Source organism: Grammomys surdaster, unplaced genomic scaffold (assembly GCF_004785775.1).
Source record: "Grammomys surdaster isolate TR1022 unplaced genomic scaffold, NIH_TR_1.0 242, whole genome shotgun sequence".
In the NCBI taxonomy this organism is placed as follows: Eukaryota; Metazoa; Chordata; class Mammalia; order Rodentia; family Muridae; genus Grammomys; species Grammomys surdaster.
The window spans coordinates 10,277,586-10,293,861 of NW_021604687.1; the positions used below are offsets into that span (position 1 = coordinate 10,277,586).

The 16,276-nt window shown below is 42.2% G+C and overlaps 1 pseudogene; it reads right to left on the reverse strand.

Moving 5' to 3' along the window:
* Nucleotides 1–11,806: 11,806 nt before the first annotated feature.
* On the reverse strand, nucleotides 11,807–13,633 carry LOC114627001 (annotated as a pseudogene).
* Between the last annotated feature and the right edge of the window lie 2,643 nt (nucleotides 13,634–16,276).

Consider the following 16,276-nt stretch of genomic DNA (forward strand, 5'->3'; position numbering starts at 1 on the left):
CACCTAGCGGTGGCGGACTTTGTCAGCTCTCGTGGCGGCTCCCAACAATCCCTAACACCAAACAAATCAGGTGTGGTGGTGCAGGCATTTTATCCCCATTCTTAGCATCAGGAGTTGATTTCATTGGCTGTAATATTGATACATTAACCAGCTGTGATATTTGTCTTAGGATATAGCTAATATACATGGAAATATTTAAGGCTGGTAGGATATGGGCTAAAAATATGGCTCTGTGGTCAAGAATGCCATTTGCTTTTTGCAGGGGACTGGAGTTTGGTTCCCAGCACCCACATTAGGTGGCTTACAGCTGACTGTAATTCCAGATCTAGGGGATCCAACGTCTGCTTCTGGCCTCCCTGGGTACCATATGCACACACACACACACACACACACACACACACACACACACACACACCAAGTATCCTTTTAAAAGTGGCGACACAAAGCACCCAGATTTTCCCTAACTTTAGCATTCACAACATCATGAACTCAGATTTGATCATGTCTTAGGTAGTGTGTGCCCCCCTTCCTCGTATTTATTTTAAGATCTGCATAGAATGAACTGGGGTATGTGCAAGATCAATTAAGTAGAGCCAGGAATTCTCTGAGAGAAAGGATTTCTGTCTAGTAGAAACAAGGTTGCAATATTTTTGGATTTTATGCTATTCCTTGTCTGTATTACCTAGGAAATCTTTGGAATAAAACAAATTAGTATGCAGAATAATAATTTATTAGCATTAGAAAAGGGATTGACCTACTTATTTGAATCCTGTGTGTCTTAGATATATCGGTGCACAGGTTCCCAAGCTCTATAATTTTTTCTAAGACTAATATTCTTGATAAAGATTCTGATCTGATAAGAAGCATTATTTACTGGCAAATACCCATACAAAGCTTAGATGTCTGAAATAGATTAGTCACTTATTTTTTCAATTTTATCACTTTATTTGTATGTGTTTACATGTGTGGACACAAGTGTGCCATTGCATATGTGTGGAAGTTAGAGGACAACTGGAAAGAGATTTCTTTTCCTCCTTTATATGGGTTTTGAGATCGGCAACGAGCACCTTTATCTGCTGATCCATCTTATTGGTTCACTTTTTTTTTTTTTTTTAATTTGAGACTTGATCTCGTGTAGTCCAAGCTAGTCTCAAACTCAATAGTTTGCCAACAATGGCTTTAAACTTCTGATCCGCCTGGGGTAACAGGTGTGTTCTATAGTGCTCATTAGTTGCTACCTTTCTTTAGCTAACTTTTTTTTTTCCGTTACTTGAATCAACTTTGTGATCTGATTTTTTTCTATGGGCACCATAATGAATTTCGGTGATGAGTTGCTTTCTTTTGATCAATTAACCCAAATTCCCACCATTTCCATTCCTGTTAAGGGCAGTAGTACACTATGGTATAACACTTCATGGTGTAAATAAGTATTTGATGATCTGTAGCCTGGCTCTGAGGGCACAAGAGATATATACATAGCATACTCACTGCCAATTGGACAGGCTAGGGTAAGGGTCAACAGCAAGAAGCTCTAGGTTCTTTAGCTGTAACTACAGATGACAGAGTGTTTCCCTTTCTATTCACTCTTCAGTTCTTTTGCTCATTTGTTTGTTTAGTTATTGTGGGCAGGCATGTGCATACCATGGTGCATGTAAATTGGTTCTCTTCATTCTTCCTGTGTGTTCCAGAGGCTGACCTCAGGTTATCAGGCTTGCTGGCATACACCTTTACTCACTTAGCCAGTTGGACAGCTTCTAGTTTCTTCCTCTTCCTTCCCCCCACATTTCCCCCTTCCCCTCTTCTTCCTCTTCTTCTTGGTTCTGGGGATTGAAGTCAGGTCTGCACAAGATCTGGGTAATTGTTCTACCACTGAACTATGCTCACAGTTTCAGTTCTTTGAGTTGTTTTCATTGTGATGATAGATTGGTTTCACTTTCCACAATTGTTGTCTCTTAGTTAACTGATAATTAAATCTGAGAGGAACAATACTGTTATACTGATTTTGTCATCTTTACATATATTCCATATTTTTCATGTTAGCATGTACTTTGACGAAGTATTGGCTAAATCTAACACTCAGGTTTTTATAATCTTACTTATGAAAATAATACTACATTACTTTCTTAAACATTATTTATTTTAATAGTAAAAATGTGCCATGCGTGGTGGTAAATACCTTTAATCTCAGCACTCAGGAAACTGATATACTTGTATTTCTGTTTGTTCCAGGCCAGGCTGGTCTATCTAACAAGTTCTAGGCCAGCCAGGGTTACATAGTGAGACTGTGGGTCAAATGACAAACAAACAGTCCAAAAACAATGAGCAAAATGTATTTTTGTAATATTACATGTCTTAATTATATGTATGTGCATGGCAGTGTGTGAGTTTGTACATGTGCACATGTAGTGCTCACATAGATAAGAACAGGCCATCAACTCCTTTTAAGCTGGAATTATGGAAGACTGTAAACCCCTAGCTTTTTAAAATTAGGGATGCTCTGATGGTTTGTATATACTTGGCCCAGGGAATGGCACATTAGGAAGTGTGACTTTGTTGGAGTAGGCGTGTCACTATGGGTGTGGACTTAAGACCTTCATCCTAGCTGCCAGGGAATCAGTCTTTCACTAGCAGCCTTCAGATGGAGATGTTGAGCCCTCAGCTCTGCCTGCACCATGCCTGCCTGGATGCTGCCATGCTCCCACCTTGAGGATAATGGACTGAACCTCTGAACCTGTAAGCCAGCCCCAATTAAATGTTGTCCTTATAAGACTTGCCTAGGTTGTGGTGTCTGTTCACAGCAGTGAAACTCTAACTAAGACAGATGCTGAAACAGCTTGTGGGGTGTAAGTGCTTGGGGCCAAGACAGATAACCTGGATTCATCCCTGGGAGCCACATGGTAGAAGGTGAGAACTGACTTCTATTGGTTTTCCTTCCTTGGCTTCCACACATGTGCCAGGGCACATCTCCACCTATAAACATATACAAACATACACATAAATAAATGAATGAGTAAATAAATAGATGTAATTAAAAAATTGTAAGAGGGCCTGAAAAGATAACTCATGCGTTAAGAGTGCTCTCTGCTGTTTCCATGGACTGGGGTTGGCTGCCAGCAACTTCAGCTCTTTTTTCTGGCTTCCATGAGAGCCTGCAAGCACTCATATAAACAAGAAAATAAATATTTTAAAAATTGGCCTTAAAATGTATTCTAAAATTGAAAACTGTAGGGCTGGAGAGAACTTGGTGCTCTTGCAGAGGACCCAGGTTCAATTCCAAGCTCCCACACAGTAGCTCACAAATATCTGTAATTGCAGTTCCAGGAGATCTGACTCTCTCTTCTTATCTTTTCTGCAAGACATCCATATATGGAAAATAAAAAATTTAAAGGGAATTTTAAAGAACACTTGCCTTGCCTCCACAATACTTTAAACTTAATCCTAAAACCATACTATATTATTTATTTAAGTTAAACTTAAAAGAAATTTTAAAATACATGTTCATTTTGAACTTATTAAGCAGTCCACGAAAACTGTAGCTTCTTGACTTTCCTACATGTTTGTATCCTTCAATTCCATTTTCCCTGTTAAAGGAAAGTACCACGATAGTTTGTTATGTGTCACTTTTTGATATCTTATGTGTGTTTTCTACGTATACGTATGCTTTTGTAAATTCTTATTTTTGTATGTCATTCTTTGATTTTTTTTCCTTGACTAGTATGTTTAGGTATCCTTCCAGGTGAACCCAGTTCGTCTGTGGTGTGGTGGCTACATTCTGGCACTAAGAGTATTCATATTGCATATATTATCACTATCTATTATACAATTCTTCTTTTATCTAAAACAGAAGTTCTCTCCCCACTAGGCACACCAGTTGCTATGAGTTTGACTACTCTAAGCTCCTCTTTTAAATATACTCATCAATATTTGTCACTCTGTGTCAAATTTATTTGACCTAAATTCACTTTACTTATTTTAAAATTTTTATGCATTTATTTGTGTATATATATGCATGTGTATCTGTATGTTTGTATGTATGTATGTATGTATGTATGTATGTATGTATGTATGGTGGATGCATACCTGCTATGATGTGCATGTGAAAGAGGACAACTTGTGGGAGTTGGTTCTCTCCTTCAAACATATGGATCCCTGGGCTCAAACTCAGGGCATTAGGTTTAGTATTATTTATCCACTGTTCCATCCCTCTGGCCCCCTATTTTTTTTTATTATTTTATAACATTTTATATTAAATTATTCCCTTATCTGTGGACCATTACATTGTTTTCAATGGCTTCCAAGTATAAAAAGTGAGAGAACACGAGTGAAGCAACATATTACTCCTTTTGTAACTGGGCTGTTGGCCCCCCCCCCCCATTTGGAGTCTTCAGCAAGGGTTGCCCAAGTCATGTGCACACTTTTTGGTATCTCTTGAGAGCTGATAGTCAGGAAGCAATAGGTAAATTCCTTTTGAAAAAAAAAAATCCCACTGGTCACTTGGCCTAGCAAATTCAGGGAAAATAGAAGAGGTGGAAGCATTCCCCAAAAGCCAGATCTGACCATCACGGTCCTGTCTTCCAAAGATCTAGTGACCATAGTAGCTTCATGGATTTGGTTGACATCTTTCACGTGGCCTGTGAGGATGTGAAAATAAGAGGTGATGGATGTCACAAATGCACAGGAGAGGCCAGGGGAACTTTTCAAGTCTATGATATCCACAAAGGAAAGCTGCATAGAGAAGCTATTCACAGTGCTGATCTGAGGAGAACATGGTATAGTCCAGGCCAGTGCTTGAGGATACTGAAGGCAAACCATACATTGGAAGAGAAAGAACACAGGCAGCCAGCTACTCCAGTGGTGGCTATACCATGCATCTATATCACCTACTAGTCTCTGGTGGAAAGCTAAGAAGATAGCATTGAGGCTCAGGCCTTTTAGGAATGTCTTTAAGGAACAGAATGGGAAAGAGGCTGGCCTATATGGATCAGGCTAAAATATGCCTTAACACAAAAATATGGCCTTAATAAAAATAAAAGTGTTTTAGGGAAGAATGAGGGCGACCACCAAAAGGGGATAACAGTAACGCTGAGCTATGGAAAAGAATGCGATTCACAGATGATAAAGGGAAGAACATTCCAGAAGGAAGAAACAGTCGAGGCAGAGGATAGGCAGGTGGGGTCAGAGAATGAGTATAAGTCAGAATAATAGTAAAATGTATGGCCTGTCTGGAGAAGTTTACTAGGTAAAGTCATGGGAGCCTCAAAGCTATGTCAGAAGGAAGAGCTTGAGAACTGATGAAAATGGAAACTACTTGAGTTATTCCAGCAAGAAAGTGATATGATTTATCACTAGGATTAGCAGGTGATTAGCAAAGATGAGCAGGTGGGTTATGGAGACTTACTGGAATGGGCTGGCATAGCCTGAGAGAGAATTGTTTGCCTCTGTGTGGGTGATCAGAAGGGGAGGCAGAAACCGAGGAGAAAGGAAAAGATGAGAAGTACTTCAGGAGTGGTTCTACTGGATTCCATCAAGTCCCTGCCAGTCACATGAAAAACACTGTAATGTGAAGGCTCTGTGAAACACTTCAAAACTGGCTTGACTTGTGGATGTGTGGACGGGCGATCCTCAAATGAAGACACTCTACAGCAGGAACTGCTGGGTAGCACAGTTCTCAGGAATTTAGGGTAATGTGTGCAGCAAGCTAGTCATAGAACCCTGAAATATAAGCATGGTAACGAAAGCATTCATACCCAGGAAGAACCCCATTGAGACTGACTGATTTGACAAAATGTCTTTTCATCTTAGAACACCTGAGAAAATTTTAAAATGTTATTATTTATTCACTTTATATCCAAACTGCAGCTTCCCTTTCCTCCTCTCTTCCTGGTCCCTCCCACTCCACCCCTTTTACCCCCAATGTACTCCTCCTCCCCTTCTTCTCAGAAGAGGGTAGTTTTCCCATGGATATCAACCAGTTTTGGCATATCAAGTTGCAGTAAGGCAAGGTACATCTTCTGTGGAGTCTAGATGAGGCAGCCCAGTCAGGGGAAAGGGATTCAAAGGCAGGCATTATAGTCAGAGATAGCCTCTGCTCCCACTTTAGGAGTTCTATGCGAGGCAGAGGCAGGCAGATTTCTGAGTTCGAGGCCAGCCTGGTCTACAGAGTGAGTTCCAGGACAGCCAGGGCTATACAGAGAAACCCTGTTTTGAAAAAAACATAAAAAAAAAAGGAGTTCTATGCGAAAACCCAGCTGCACAACGGTTACATATGTGCAGGGGAACTAGGTCTGTCCCATGTATGCTCTCTGGTTGGCAGGTCAGTCTCTATGAGCCCCTATAGACCAAGGTTAGTTGATTCTATAGGTTTTCTTGTTGAGTCCTTGACCCCTCTGGCTTCTTCAATCCTTCTTGCAGAGTATTCTCCAAGTTCAGATTAATCTTTGGCTTGGATCTCTGCATCTGTTTCCATCGTCTCTAATGACAGTTAGGCTTCTGTCTACAAGTATAGCAGAATATCATTAATAGTGTCAGGGGTGGGCTCCCTCTAATGGCATGGGTCTCAAGCTGGGTCAGTCATTAGTTGGCCTTTCCCTCAAATTCTGGTCCATCTTTTACCCCTGCACATCTTGTAGGTAGGAGAATTGTGGTTCTAAGATTTTGTGGGTGAGTTGGTGTCCCAATCCCTCCATTGGAAGTCATTTCTGGTTACAGGAGACGGCCATTTTCAGGCTCCATATCGCCTATTAGTAGGAATCTTAGGGTCACCCCCATAGATTCCAGAGAGCTTTCATTGTTTTCTGAGAGACTCCTAGTTTTCCAGGTTGTCCCAGAGATGCCTCCTTCTAATCCAGTTGTTTCTCTTAGCACTCTCTCCCTCCATCCTTCCTTACCTCATCCCTCCTGTTTCCATTCCCTCCCCCTTCCCCACTCCCTTCCCCACCCAGTTCCTTCCCTTCATCCCCCCATCTAATCGATTTTCTGAGAAATCTCTGAAGACAGTGTTTGGATGCATTGTTGAGCAATGTCCAAGATTTGCTTGCTTGTGACAGTCTTGTGGGGAAAGTTCCCATCTCAGCTCCTTTCACTGGAATTTGCTCACACCTTATCTTCTTTTATCCTACATTTTAGTCCATTTTCACATTTGACAAAACCCTGAAAACCCTGAAACATGTCCACCATTAAGAAAAGCAAAAGCAAAAATCATCGAAGACGTTTATACTCATCTTTTCATCACTCCAATCTTCCTTGTTTTAAACATGTTCATAGTACTCCGCCGCTGGATGTGCTGCATCTAATTTCACTATCACTATTGATGATCCTTGCCATAAGAGAGGAAACTTGAAAACTATGTCTCAGTTTGAAAATCACCATTTGGTTTTTGTTTTGTTTTGTTTTTTTGTTTTTTCGAGACAGGGTTTCTCTAGTTCTGGCTGTCCTGGAACTCACTCTGTAGACCAGGCTGGCCTCAAACTCAGAAATCCGCCTGCCTCTGCCTCCCAAGTGCTGGGATTAAAGGCGTGCCCCACCACTGCCCAGCTCGAAAAATCACCATTTGGCTAATCGTATTTCACTCCCATTCATTTCTGCTTATATTCAGTGGTATTTTTCTTGTGTTATCACTTGATCTTTTTTTTTATGATTCTCTACATTCTTCCTGATTTTCTTTTACCTTTTTCATTTCTCTCTTTTTGCCTCATGATGAATGTGCATCAATGATTATTTTCTTAATGTGTAATACTAATGCAATCTTGATCGTACACTCTGTAGACCATGGAGCCGAGGCTTTGCTGCTTCTAGATGTTGCTTTCCATTGTGTCTGGTTCTTTGGTGATAAAAACGTGAATTAGAAGACAGTAGGATACTTCCTATGATTCCTTCTGCAAGCATTAACTGGTGGAGAATATAGAACCAGTTCATATGACTTTGGAACCCTAGGCTTGTATGCCTTAAAACTGGAAAGCTTTGTTGAGATCCTCTCAGTGGGTAAGGATGGTCTTATTTCGTACTTCTTAGCTCTCTTTAAAACCAGGGAACCTTGGTACATCCAATCTATTGTACTGAAATATCTTCTCATATGGAACCTTAAGCTGCCTAGAAAATGTTTGGCTCATTTTGGTCAAGGGCTATTCTACAGTTGCTGCAAATATTACTAAACATGTTCTTAACTGCTCATAAAGACACAGGTGTTACTCTCTAAGAGTTTGTGGTATAGGACAGAGACAAAAATGTAGATCTATGCTCAGAGCATACTCACACTAGAGTATGGTCTTTTATAAATTTATATCAGTAATATCTTATATAGGATCTATAGAAAACATTCACGTATCCTTTTGGGAAGGCTAACGCATCATTGCAACTTAGGCTAAGAATTCTATGTAAATTCCATATCTAAGTAGTGAGGAACAATAAGTACTGACTTCTGTTTTTGTTAAGATTTATTTATTTTATTTATGAGTACACTGTAGCTGTCTTCAGACACACCAGAAGAGGGCATCAAATCTCATTAGGGCTGGTTGTGAGCCACCATGTTGTTGCTGGGATTTGAACTCAGGACCTCTGGAAGAGCAGTCAGTGCTCTTAACCACTGAGCCATCTCTCCAGCCCCTGACTTCTGTTTTTGAATCTCAATGGTCTTTTTTTTTTGCATGTTTTTAAATGAGAGAGGCAAAGACCCAAACAGACTACTCATAAATACTCAAATAGCTGACTGAAATGAAGGATGTCAACCCCCAAGCTAATCAATATATAGAGATTAAAACAACAATAGCATTGCATATTGAATGTATTACACTATCAAAAATCTCTTGTTCTTGGGGCTGATGTTTGACTGGAGAAGATGATACCCTGCTTAGTTTTATAAACACTGGGAAAAGTAGATTTCATTTTCTAGATCTAGTAGTAAGATGGACAGCCATCTTATTCTAACTACAAGTATGCCATTGTGTTTTTTCTCTTGGCTTGAATTTTACATATGAGACATAATCATAAAAGACTATGTGGAAGAGCATGTTCTGCTGAGATAGTATTTACAAGACTAACAAGGACAAAATCGAGGCTAAATTGCCAAGCATCAGAGAATCATAGAACACAGCACTTCTGAGGTGGGAGAACTGAGCAGTCCTCAAAACAGTGCTTACCAGGAATCCTAAAAACACAGCCCAATTTTATCTCTTTTTTAAAAGGTAAGAAACAAAGTTCAATATTTTAATGAAAGCTTGTTGGCGTGGTTCCTGTGGGCTGAGTTATAGGTCCCGTGTCTATCGCCTCCAAGGGGCTAGGGATGTGGCTCAGAGAGACAGAGGTGTGGGAATTTGATTGTGTTCACTCCAGACTGGTGCAGGGTGGATGTCTGGCTGTGAGAAGCCACAGGATTCCATTCCAGGAGTGGAGGGAACACAGTCTGGGGTAATTAGGGGGCCAGAGGTTTTGGGTTGGAGGTCCCTGGCAACTCACTGGTTCTCAGGCCCTTGGACTCTCAAGCTCCACTAAGAGGCCACAGAAGGGCCAAGATTGGGGCATAGGGGGTGAATTGACCCACAGTTAAAGGAGGGTGGAGAAGCTCTAGCTGCGACCCTTGGGGATGAGACTCTTGGTCCTGACTTGCTTGGCTGGGTCTCTGTGGCTGGAATGTAGAGAGGTTGTCAGCAGGAGATTAGACTGCAGCTCTGTAGTTGAAGACTTTCTCCATGGTTCCTCACAGCGGGCCCCAATCAAGAGAGATAGTCCGTGGTCTTAAGATATGGTCTTCAGATATTTATTGTCATGGTGGAAAATGGATGAAGCTATACCCTATATTCTCAGGGTGGGCTTGAGGTTAAATACCTTTTGCAAGGAGGAGGGTCTGGGAAGAAACGTTTAATTGGCTATGCCCTCTGGCCTTTAGGTATCTCATTAATATGGAGATCTGTCTTGAGGTTCTGTGGTCTGTAGTCATGCCCTCTACCTGTGGAGGGGCTATTAGGGATGCTGTCCTAGGTGACCGATGACCACAGACCTCTCTGTGGGAGGTGTAGCTGTGTGAAGGGAGCCAGGGGCCCAGGAGCAAGGCCAAACCCCTACCTATCGTCCCTGAGGGTCTCTGGGGTTCAAAGCCTGTTCAAACAGGTATCCAGCTGCCTCTCACAGCCCCACAACAGGAGTCGGATACAGTGCCTGATACCCAAAATGCTCGAGCATTCCTGGTTAATATCAACCCCAGTGAAACTAAACCACTCAACTAGTACCCACTCCAAGCCTCAGAATTAAAAGAACTCAGGCAAGTAGTGAAGGAACATGGCATTCACACACCATGGACAAAATCTCTTCTACAGAGGCATATTGCTAACTTAAACACCCCCAAGATTGGAGAGAGATATTTGCCGTTCTGCCCTTCCTAGCCCAATATTTCTACAGTGAGAAGCTTTATTTCATGATGACTGTTGTCAACAAGTCAGGAAAAACTGGGACAGAGGCGACACTCCATGGGGTTTTAATGAACTCTTTGGCCATGAAGACTTTTTTACTGGAACACAGCAAGCAACTCAGCAAGCAAGGTACTATGAGTAGGTCCGCTTCTGTGCAACCCAAGCTTGGGATAGGCTCTCTCCATCCTCAGGGTCACAAGGCCCCACCTCTTCCCTGATCTCTCTCCATCAGAAGCCCAGAGAAACCCTATTTGATTTTATTCTCAGAACTAGAATGCGCTTAGAAAGAAAAATTCCCAACCCCACAGCCAGGGACCTCCTTCTTAAAACCATTGTATGGGAAGGCATGACTTCTGAGTCCAGACTAGCTTGCCAGGGTCTCTGGGAAGAGCATCATGATAGGTGGATTGTGGCAATCCGAGATATAGAAACTCCATCACACCAGATTGCATCTGTGGCTCAGGCATTTGTAGCAGCAGTAAAAACAGAAGGAATCTGCTTCAAATGTGGAGAGGCAGGGCATTGGAGGAATGAATGCCCACAAAACTCTCTTCCCATAATAGATCCTAATCCCCCAAGACAATCTGTCCCTGCTGCAGAAAAGGTTTCCACTGGAGGAGATACTGTACTGCTGTATATGTTAAGGATGGTAAGCCATGAGAGCCTTTAAACTTCAGATGGGGCAACCCTCAGCCCCAACAATAAGAGGGACAACTACTCCCATAGAAGTCTCATGGGTGTCCAGCATCTCAGAAGGCTTCTATTCAAAATTAACCATTAAAATAGATAATAAACCATTCAAGTGTCTTATTGATTCTGGAGCAGACAGGACAATTTTAAGACAGCAAGAGATCCCACAAGACTGGCAACTGATCTCTGGGTCCCAGCTCCTAGGCATAGGAGGCATCTCTTATGCATTCATCACCAAACAGGTCTACAGGTGGGAAGACTCAGATGGAGCTACTAGCCTCATACGCCCCCTGGTGGCTCATGTAGCCACCAACCTTTTAGGGAGAGATATCTTACAAGCCTTAGGAGTTGGTACTTACCACCCAACCAGAAAGAGACCACATTAAGATAGAAGACATTATCTATAAAGAAAATAATATCCAAGGAGACCCTAAAAACCCTCCTCCAAATCACCCCCAATTCTAGGGACCACTGTTAGATTTAGTACTCCCTGCCTTGATCGACTCTCCAATGAAGCCATCTGGGTTCCACAGTGGCCTCTGTCAAGGGAGAAGCTTAGAGCCCTCACAGAGCTGGTAGAAGAACAGCTGTTGTTACAACACATCCACCCCTCCATGGAATACCCCTGTGTTTGCTATAAAAAAAAAAAAGAGCTCAGGGGGATGGAGGTTATTGCAAGATTTAAGGGCAATTAATAAAACCATGTGAGTCTGGGGTTACCTGCAAAGAGGGTTACCCCACATCTCATCCATTCCTGCCAATGTTCCCCTATTAGCAATAGACACAAAAGAATGCTTTTTTCCCGTCCCTCTACACTCCTGAGACTGCAAATGCTCTGCATTCTCAGTACCCCCCATTAACAACTCTGGCCCAACCTCAAGAAATGAATGGACTGTTCTCCCATTGCATTAAAACCCTACTTAGACAAAGGACTCAATATATACCATTGCATGGATGACATATTAGTATGGGGAGACACTTCTACCTCCCCCTCCCAACTAAAGGACCAGCTAATACCTTCCCTATCCAAGCTAGGATTCAAAGCAGACCTTCACAAAATCCAACTTATTCTTCCATTCCATTTTTTAAAAAAAATTTTATTGGATATTTTATTTATTTACAATTCAGATGTCATTCCCTTTCCCCATTTTCCCTTCCTAGAACCCCCCCTATTCCTTTTATTCCCCCTCTTCCTTTACGCTTTTATATCATTTTAATTACATAATGTATTAAGGTTAGACCTAGGTTGAGGGTCTAGCAATACAATAGATGCAAATAGTCAAGGAACAAACAAGACAATAAACACAAACAGTCAAAGAAAAAGCAAGGCATTAATCCCAATTACGTGAACACTCCCGTGATCATTGTTTCTAAGGGCTTATCAGAATAACCAAAGTATCTGAGCCTACTTCCCTGTCCTAGCCCAAAGTCATTTTCATGTCTGAAGCCTACTTCCTTGTTCTAGCCTAAAACTTAGATTCCTGCCTGAAATTACTTCTTTGTTCTAACCTAAAATTTCAATTCCTGCCTGAGATTACTTCTTTGTTGTAGCCTAATATTTAGATTCCTGCCTGAAATTACTTCTTTGTTCTAGCCTAATGTCAGATTCTTATCTGAAACCTACTTCCTCATCCTTGGCCAATGTCATATTCCTGCCAAGCAGCCCATTTTCTTGTCCTTGGACCATGTCAGATTCTTGCCAAGCAGCCTCAAAGGCATCACTTCTAGAAACATCTACTTCCCAGTAATGCTTCCCTGAGGAAATAGCTGGATATCCCAGGACACCCAACGGGTAGGTCTCAGAAACTTGAAAATTCCTTCTAGTGTAACTTCTATATACAAATTCTTTGTTAATGACAATGACTGCATGTTTCTTTTCATATGAACTCGGTATCGCTGGATGTCTATGAGCCCTTGATATGCTTGCAGCATGGCTTTCAGATCTGGAGTTTGTAACGTTCTTCTTTTTGGGGGACTCTTTGGGGCTCTTTCAGTGTCAAGGTCTGACTCCTTGTCAGGATAATTTACACCCTGCAGCATTTCCATGGTTGAGAGCTCCAACTGATGTTCCACATCTGACGTGAGTCTCTCAACAACTCCCTCTGCCCCCCTAGCTCATTTTCAGATACTTCCAGCTTTTTCATAACATCCTCCTTCTCTTTCATCAGCTCCTGCATCTCCTCATTCTCCTTGGAGTCCAGGAGGCCTCTCAGTTCGTTATACTCTATCTGAACATTTTCTATTTCGCTCTGTATTTGGTGCTCCCAGTCAGCTCTCTGCTGTTAAAGCCATCCTGCCGCTCATGACATCTTTTCTCATTTTCCATCAGCACCTGAAGAGCTTCCTGCAGCTTCCTCTTGTACTCATGGTCAACCTCTTCAATGAGAGCTGTCTGGTGGGTGATCATGGTGCTTTTGAGATCTCTCACCAAGTCAGCAGATGGCCATCATGTCCTTCTTACAGAAGATCTGGAGTTCCTCTCCATGTTTTGCACAGACATTCACCTTCTTCTCCTCCTCTGGGATGGACCCATGCAGAAGCATGAGGAGTCAGGACAGATAGTCATAGGATCACAGCAACTATGGGCTCATCAGTCCTGGAGATGATAAAGGAGGAGGTGACCTGTCCTATTTGGAGCTCCTGAAGTACTCCTGTGAGTACTAATTGCAACCACAACTTCTGCCGAACCTGCATCACACTGAACTATGAGTCCAACAGAAACACTGAAGGGGACACAGGGGAAACAACTGCCCTGTGTGCTGAGTTCCTTACCTGTTTGGGAATCTAAGGCCTAATCTACATTCGACCAACATAGTAGAGATAATTTATTTATTTTTATGTACATGTGTCTGCCACCTGCGTGCAGAGGCCAGAAGAGGGGGTTGGATTCCATGGTCACTGGGGTTGCAGGTGGTTGTGAACCACAACTTGGGTGCTGGGAGCCAAGACCATATCCTTTACTTGAGGAGCCGTGTTTGTATGTGCACTGTATATATTTTTGCACCGCTTTTAAACAGGATGCAAGGAAAATTAACTTAAAGAAGCTTTTAAAAAAGTTTTTAAAAATCCTTTTCATCTGTCTGTTTCATTTCACTCTTAACCAGCAATTCCGTTTCTATTGACTGACACTGTTCTAAAGTCTTGAGTAGCTCACAAGCATTTGTGTTGTGCTCTTACTCTTCTACCACAGACTTTAGCAAAGGGAATCATCTGTGTCTGCCATTAACAAACAGAGTCTTCTGTGTCCACCATTCATTTGTCCAGCAGAAGCTCTTGGAGGTTTATCTTGCTGCTCTGATAAGTAACCCTGCCCTCATCCCATACATCACATCCCTAGAGGACAGTGCTCTTGTTTTGTGTTTATGTCACAGATGGGAGTGTGTGTGTGGGGGGTAGAGATAAGTGTGATTGACTGGGTTTTGGAGACCAGACCTATCAAAGGATGCACAAAGGGAGCACAGGCCTACAGAGTGCTGATGTTACAAGTAGGTGCCACTACACCTGGATATAGATGTCTGATGGAGAAGCCTTATTTAACTGTCATGTTGTATTGGTTTGCTAGGCCTGCAGTTCCCATACACAAGGGAAGCACATTCAGAAGGCTGACAGTTGACATGGAGGTCTCAGTGGGATGGTGTCTTCCTCCTCTTTCCTTGGCCTGTGGAGAAGTATCTTCTCACAGTCTTCATGGGATTCTTCCTCAGTGTAGATCCTGTCCATGTCCAGTGGATTAGGGCCACCCCACTGACCTCACTGGAATTTAACTATCCCTCCAAAGATAGACACTGGGTGGACTTTCAAATGTAAATGGCTCAGAGGCACAGTTCAGTCATGGAAAGTACCATCTTCTCGTCCTGCCTTTTGTGTCCAATTCTCTAACCCTGGACTCCTTTTCTCATGACCCTGCCTACTCCTGTCTCTCCTGCTTGTGCTCCTATCCACGTCTGTGGGGCTGGTGAGCTCAGGCCAGCATGGCATCCTAGAAGGAGAGCCCCTGGTTGTGTCTCTGTTTAGCCAGAAGTTGAAACAAAGACACTTGAGAAGAGGCAGATTTCAGAATGTGCCAGGCTTCGGTGTTAAGCAGTTGGAATGGCTTACAGTGGCCAAAGGCGTTCATAGCAACCGATGTCTTGACATTTTTTAATGGGTTGATATTGAAAAAAGGATTTAACTGGGCAGAGTTCTCTACACATGCACGGATTCTGTATGTGTTCTGTAAATGGAAGAATGTGGGCATACGTCCTGGGTATAAATATTAAGTTTTAAACTTATTTAAAATGAGGTGTTTAGGGACTCGAGGTGTAGCTCAGTTGGTAAATACTTGCCTAGAATATACAGAGCCCTATTTTTTGTTTCTTTATTTTGGGCTGTTTGTTTGTTTGTTTGTTTGAGACAGGGTCTCAGTATGTAGCTCAGGATGTCCTGAAATTTACTATGTAGACCAGGCTGACATTGAACTCACAAAGATATGTCTGCCTTTGACTCCTGAGTACTGGAATTGAAGGTGTGTGCCACTACAATGAAGCCCTGGTTTTGATCCTCAGCACAGCAGAACTTGGTCCTGTGGCTTATGCCTATAATTCCACCACCAGGGAAGCAGAACCAGAGGATCAGAAGTTTAAACCCATCCTTGGATACTTAGTGAGTTTGAGACCATCCTTGGATACATGGGATTCTATCTGTAAAAAATTAGTTCTCAATTCTATTCGAACAGTCATATTAAGCATACTGCCCTGCCTCTCTAGTTTTTTATTGATGTGTAAAAACAGAAGAGGCTACATTTGATGAATTTTGTATAGCTAAGCTTTTTTTCTCCAGATGAGTGAGATGGTTCAATGAGTTAAGAAGCTTGCTGCCAAGCCTGACAATGGGAGTTTGATCCCCAGGACCTGCTGCAAAGTATTCCACAGTACAGATAAGTTGTGATGTCCTCTGGAGCTAAGTGATGTCATCCCAACTGTTAGGGCTCCCTGTCTCCTTTTCAAGAAATAGAGGAGCCATCTTTGGAGATATCACAAGCCTGACATTGTGTTGGCATGCCAGTATGCTGCCAGACTTGGTATTTATGCAGAGGGTGTTGACATCACCAGTGGGACAGTCAAAATGTCCTGTCTTCAACCTATTTCCTATGAAATAGAAACACAGGTAAGCTTGTGACATGCATTTCCTGGGGTAAACTAGGGGTT